The following is a 7,222-nucleotide window of genomic DNA, read 5'->3' as shown; positions in this document are numbered from 1 at the left end:
TCAATTGAGCACGTAAAATAATAACATATCAATAATGAGCATTTTTATTTTCTATAAAACTTTGTTGACAAAAATCCGAACGGCTCGCAACAACAATCGTCTTACTGATTTAGAAATATTCTACGAAGTCTTCGGTTGATTATACAGTCCCATCCGATTTTGGCAACACCGTTTTGTCTACCCGATTTTGGCAACCTCGTTTTTGAACATTTTCTTCCTGATTTGGCACAACCTCGAAAATTTTTTTATTACTTTTTAGAGTTAAAACCTTTTAGTAATATGTAAAGGATGAACAAAACCTAAAGTAGATGCCATTAAGGTTTACATCGTATTATGGGCTCTGTACGAATATTGGGCACTTTCACTGAAATAATGAACCACCACATAACCGATCATTGCAAACAATTTCTATTGAAACTTTTCTGCTCTTTTCATTCACGTTTTCCATGTCCCTATTCACACTACCCTAATCTAACCAGCCCACCGTAGAATGTCGTATTTTTGGCATTCTCACTAATTTTGTCGTTGACAATCTGACTCACACCGTTGAATATAGTACAACACCTATTAAGCGAAGCCGCTGTTTACATCACAATAGACCGATACTGCATGAGTGATCCAGGAGCAAGCAATCCTCAGTAGGTTTAATTGCTAGTGATTAGCACATTCGATTTTCTAAATGCACTATTTAGGGTAAGACGGTATAATATGCCCCCTAAGGCAAAACTATGATAACTTTTACTTTTCAACGCAATTTATGCAAACTTTGCGTTTGGTTTCATTGTATTAGAGCAAGCTATCTGTTTGTGATAGCGAAGTATCAGAAGTGGAGTACCTCCTGTGAAGTTCCCATGAGATCGCTGGGGTAATTCTAGCTGCTTCGATAGGCGAGTGATGCGTCACATGTAGTTTTATTATTATTTATTCAGCCTAAGACCGGAGTGGCCTATATGGTACATAATAGCCATCTCCGTCCACTGCTGTACGTCATCAGTCACGCAGTCTACGGAGGGTCCGTAAATCGTCTTCCACCTGATCGATCCACCTTGATCGCTGCACACCTCCCCTTCTTGTACAATAGAAACGTTTTTATCACCTCAAATTTTTGTAAGGACGTGGCCGACGCTATTGTTAATTTCAAATATTATTTATTATTAAATTGGCTAATGAGTTACATTATCGTTTGATTATCATTCTTGAGTTTGTTTCAAATTTTGTTTGAACTTTAATCTCCGAGTTATGAATAATACAGGGTGTTCAATAAGTTCGAATACAAATGTTTGATCATTGTGTTTGTAAGCCCAATTCTGTATTAGTATTGGTGTCAGCGTTAGCGGTATATATACGCTATTGGATGTGTGTGTATTGACATTCTGTCACTTGTTGTTTTTTATTACGCGTGTTGAAAATGGATTGGGGCATCATAAATAGCCGTTTTGAATGTCAAAATCATTGCGGCGTACTACAAAACTGAGGTTTTGGACGATTGATGCCCCAGTGACCCGGTGCTAAGACGGAGATGAGCCCTACGTGTTCCAATAGGACGATAACCCTTTATACACAGGTCGATTTTAGCCTAATATGGAGACAATTTCATCGACTTTTGGACAAAACTTTGCGATCTCAGCTTCCCAGTTTGAACCCTATCTTTTATGTTTGGTCCTTTATATGTTAAAGTTGAACGAATACAAGGTCAGTAACTTGGACCAGTTCAAGACATAATTCTCAAAATCTGAAATGCCCTTGCAGATCGTCTTGCCTGCGATGGGTTTAGAAACGTTTAAAGCTCGTGAAGAAGTACAAAATAGAGGTCATTCAAAAGAAATTTACAAACGTTCCTTACAAACAATACTTCCAATGAAATGCAACTGGGAAAAGAAATAATTTAAACTAAATTTTTAAACATTTTTTGAAAGTGTATTCGAACTTATTGAACACCCTGTATAGCAAAAATATCAATTATGATGCACGTGCATCATTTAAACACACTCCACATACTTTGTAGTACATATTGAAGCTAAATATCAATTATACAACAAAAAAAAAATTGAAATTTTGAAATTTTTTTCCGTTTTTAAACAATCCCCATTTGGCAACATTAAAATTCGGTCGTGTTGCCAAAATCGGAGAGGACTTATTTAGAGGAGATCCTCCAGTTCCGGACACAAGCCATTTAACAAAAAGAACTTTAACTATCCGGATTTTGTTTCCTTTTATACCATACTAGTAGAACACCCTGTGTTGCTCGGTTTTACGTTTAACGTTCAAAATGTCATTTTCTGCGTTGATTGCGACGCCGCACTCTTGATCATTTTCAGGCGATCGAACTCGCCTAAAATTGTATTTTGACAATTTTCAACTTTTCCTTTAAAATTTACTAACCTTTTATATAGAAACACAGCATCCCAATACGAATCGATTAGTAGGGCAATCTCGCAAATCGGTCATCCTCTTCGTAAGTTATATTGCCTCAAAGGAAGAATAGATAGAAGAAAGAAACACAAAATATGACTATTGACCATTGATGATTTATACAAACCTGGGTGCTGCGGATAGAGCCGTTCTTCTGCTCTTAAGCGAGTAGAGGCAGAGGGATATTTTGAAATCAATCAATCAGCTTATTTGACTCTTCAGCTAATTTTTTTCCAAATTTCCAAATTCCCACCTTTTCAATGTTCTCTTCAATTTTGTTTCTGGTAATTTCTGTGGCTTTCTCAGCAAGAAGAAACAATTGAATTGAAGTAAGTGTAACAAAACAAGTGTGAAGAATTCAACTTCAAATTTTGTACAAAGAATCACATGGAGATCTGATATTTCTTGCCGTAGCTTCCTTTTGTACCTGATAAGATGAAGGAGGGACCTCTGCAAGGTGTCGTTTTAAAATTGTCCGGTATTGGGAGGTGTCCGGCTGGGAGATCTCCGACTAAATAGTTAACGATCCGCCTCAAGAAACGATCTCTCACATACGGGGCGATTTCATAGTAATTTCCATACAAACTTCAAACTGCACATAATCAGTTATATTAAAACCAATTCAGTTGAAAATTTAAGAGGTTCGCCAAAACGGCAAATGCGCAGAAGCCAAAATTTCAATCACTCTAGGCTCTAACCAAAATAATTATCTTATGATCTGTTTTATGTAGTTTACGTCGGGCGGTCGTATCTTGTGTATAACCCTTCTTATTTTTTTTTTTTTAAAAGAACCCATTGTAAAAGCACGCCACATCTTGAACATGTCTCTCAACTCACTAGAGGTTTGCCCCTATCAAGATATGTTATGCGGCTCCTGCTGCTGATTCTGCTATGCAGTTCGATGAATTTTTTCTAGAAGTGATTTCGATTCTGACTTTGAGTTTTTGAATTTGAACTGATTCAGCTAATATGAATATTATATCATCGCTAGGCCAACATGCTTGGAATACAGCGAGAAATCGCTGTTTCCAAAATTCTATATTTAAAACAATATCGAAATAAATCCATGAATATATGTGGGTATAATCAGCAGTGCAGTACTAATAGTCCGTAAGGATTTAAGAGCAAAATTAGCAAAGATTCAAATTGTTCGCGGCTGTCATTTTCAATATGAACCTGAAACGAGATTCATTTTTATAACAATTGAGTTTCAAAAGGATAAAACTGTTATACCACTTAGTTCTATTTTCTGCAGATTTGAACCACGAATGAATCAAGAGATGCTTACAATTTTCAATTATTTTGATGTATGAATGCGTCATTTTATTTGAGGATCAATCCCTTTAGCAACTACGGCGCTTTTCTTTTGCAGCAACATAATTATTTAATTGTATTGAAAAATGTTTAAACATGTATAGAACACTGCTGGGAAAACCAGCGACCTTGTTTTATTTTGCTCCAGATTCATACTAGAATAGTGTTCGAAAACAAGCAATGAAACTGAAAAATTAATGATTTTACTCTAAGGTTAGGTTCTACGTTTGCTATCTTTACACAAGGTGAAACAAAAGCCATACCTATTTCACTCAAAAATAGTTTTTCTCTTCTTAATGGAATAATAGTTATTAATAACTAGATAGAGAATCTATAGATGAGCGAAAGCATGGCTGAGTCGATTTTTTGCCCGTGCACACGCGCATATGACGTCACAGCCCTTAACGTTTCCATTGAAATCGTGACGTCATGCTCGTTTGGAGACACGTTTGACAGTTCGTTTGGAGACAGTGGATTTATCTATATATTCCACTATCTATATTATTAACTACATGGATAGATAAATCAACCCAAACTTTGAGTTCAATATACGCACTGATGAGAATATCGCAGAAAAAAATTACCCAAATTTGGGTAGTTTTCCCTTCTTTCCCATGATTACTATCAAAACTAGGGCAATGCAAACACCTCACCGAGGTTGCTCAGCCCAATAAACCAAATTTGAGTAAATTCAATATTCTCTATTTTGGTTGATTAAGGTCCGCTTTGGATAAATTAAACTCAGCTTTGGTAAATTGTTTACATGGGATTAAAGGCAAACTACCTAGTGCCAGAAAAGTCATTTTACTCAAATTTGGGTTATTGGCTCAAACCACGGTTTTGAGTGCAAACAACCCACTTTTGGGTAGTTTTGGTTTTCAGTGTAATGCTAGCTTACCGTGAAACATAATTCGAATAGTTTTATATAAAAGGATACAATTAGTTAATGTTTGAAGAATGCTTTGACACTATGCTTTACTCCTGCAAAATATATTGAGTTGTTCATTTTTTAAGACAGCTTCAAATCTTTTCCGGATCCCGGATAGCCCCTAAAAAACATCTTATACAGTGGAACGTGATCGCTTGGCTTTAGCTCCTTCTTCTTGAACATTCCTTGGTTCACCAAATACCCTGGACGGTGAATTTCAGGATTCTCCTTCAAATGCTCCACCAAAATCTTAACCGAACGCAGGTGGCATATTCCCTTGAACACCTTCTGGAATGTTTTGATCTCCTCCGGAAAGTTGGGCACGATGTCATCGATATCGTCGAAACGTTTGAATTTGCGCATGTGCATCGGAAGCGTCCGACCGAAAGCCACATGGCGCTCGCGAGCTTTCGCCGCCCGTCGGTCGCTTTTCATCACTTGAGCGATTCTACGCTGCAGTGCCATCTGTAAGAATCAAAAGCAAAGCGATATGGAAGCGACAAGCTTTCGGGATAAAGCGTCTAAAGCGTTTATTTTTACTCAAAACTTAAAACTTCAAAACTTTGCCCTTAAAACTTTAATAACATAGTCTAGTAGGATACAATGGATCAAACTGTATCATACTGTAAATTAAATCATGTGGGGAACACGTGTAATCGTGGAGCTGTTACCGACATCGATGATGGTAGGTTTGTATGATACTCCAAATCCCAAAAATGCAGATTTAGTTAGTTAACCAGGTAGTGAATAAATCAGCGTTAAATACGAATCATTAAGGTCAGAAGTCAAATCCGATTTTTTTTGTAGAAATGGTAAAATTTATAATAACAATCAATTTAATACTTCTATAAGAAAAATAGTCAGATAATAAGAGAAATAAATGTAATTTACAGAAAAAGGGTTTTTAGTTCTTATGTTCCCTGAACAATTATTGTGTTGTTTGTAGGACCAATTTATAAAATACTTAATGCATTGGAACATAAATATTACGATGAAGATTTCTTTGTTGGACATAGAAAGGTCAATCAATTGAAAGTTTACTATGTATGGATAAAAGCTCTACTCACATAATGCAAGTTCCAGTCGCGTGCTACTTCCACCGGATTGCCGAATTTCTTTCGTTCAACGTAGAGAGCTTTCGCGGAATCACCCTCCACCCCAATCGAAAACAGCTGCTGATGATATCTTTCGTAATGTTCGTCCCACCCAGTATGATGACCACTCAGAAATCCTGCGCTCGAGATCAATCCTCTCTACCTGCTCGAACAATGGCTTTTCCAGCAGCTTCTTATCGGACTTGTACAGCTTTGTTTGCCAGTGGATGCGTTCCTTGCGGGTCTTCTTCAAGAAATTATCCATCCAGTTCACCTCCTTGAGTTTCAGTTCACGCGGTTTAGTTTTTGGGTCAATTTTCAACTCAAATTTGGAAAGGTGATCGTCGTCACCAATGTCGTTTCCCGTTTCAGGACTTAGACTGTCACTATCTTTCGTTTCGATGCTATAGTAGCGAAAAGCTTCCTTCAAACGGCACTTGACGATTTCTTCAAACTCCTTATCGTCATACGGATGTAGACGGACTATCTTCGAAGCTTTATCGTACATCCGTCGAGGAACCACATGTGTAAGGTCCGCATCTACTGGATGGTGCTGTAGCTTCTGGCAGAGCGCATGTAAAATTAAGAAATTGTGACAAAGATTTTCTTCAACAATTGGGCAAAAATTAACAAATACGCTACCATTTTCAAACGATGTTCGAATTCTTCGATTAGCTTCTTCATTTCCTCTTTAATAGCAGGATCACTTGACTCGTATTTTGATCGTCGAATTTTATGTGTAGCAGACATTTTCGAAACCTTTTTCAAGAACCGAAAAGTTGAGACCAAAATATGGCAATCAAATCAAAAGTTGTTTATTTTTATTTGAAATCCGTTTTCCAGTAGTTACCACAGTGATCGCAAATTCGAACAACTTGCGCAGTTGTATACATGCTTGTGCTTCCTCTAATGAATCACACTGGTTTTTGGTTTTCAGTTTTCAAATGCAACAGGTGTTCAACATTCAAACTTCCTTTTGTATGGAGACGAGCTGAAGGAAATTATAAAAAGCTACGTTTCGCCAAGTTTGTGAGCACATTTTTTACCCGCACTGAGTCGTATGAATAAAAACAGTAAAGGAAAAGGCAAATTTTCGAAAAAAGCAAATTTTCGTTTTCTGATTTCTCGACAAATTTATAACGCATGAAGTGTTCAACAATATAATGCTCTAAATAGAAAATCTGTGGCAAAATCCAACTTATTTTTGTTCTAAATAGGACAAGCCAAGAAATAAGTGGAAGTTACTACTTCATCCAAATGATTACGGCACTAAATTAGGGATCTGTTTGCAGTGAAAAGCACTACAAGATAGGTGAACTTATTTCCCACAAATCGTATAAAAAATGAGGAAATATCATTCATAACTTTCACGAAATCGTCATTTTATTTAAATAGTATCCTTTACTCAGTTTTGGATTGTCATATTTTTCAAAAAAAATAATCTTATTGGACGCAATTTTCAATCTTCTTCTTC

At 36.7% G+C, this 7,222-nt stretch overlaps 1 pseudogene; it reads right to left on the bottom strand.

The window, feature by feature from the left end:
- Window positions 1-4,616: 4,616 nt before the first annotated feature.
- On the bottom strand, window positions 4,617-6,646 carry LOC134209231 (uncharacterized; annotated as a pseudogene).
- Between the last annotated feature and the right edge of the window lie 576 nt (window positions 6,647-7,222).

This window comes from Armigeres subalbatus, chromosome 1, assembly GCF_024139115.2.
Source record: "Armigeres subalbatus isolate Guangzhou_Male chromosome 1, GZ_Asu_2, whole genome shotgun sequence".
NCBI lineage: Eukaryota > Metazoa > Arthropoda > Insecta > Diptera > Culicidae > Armigeres > Armigeres subalbatus.
The sequence above is the reverse complement of the archived record's forward strand: the minus strand, read 5'-3'. Positions and strand labels throughout refer to the sequence as shown.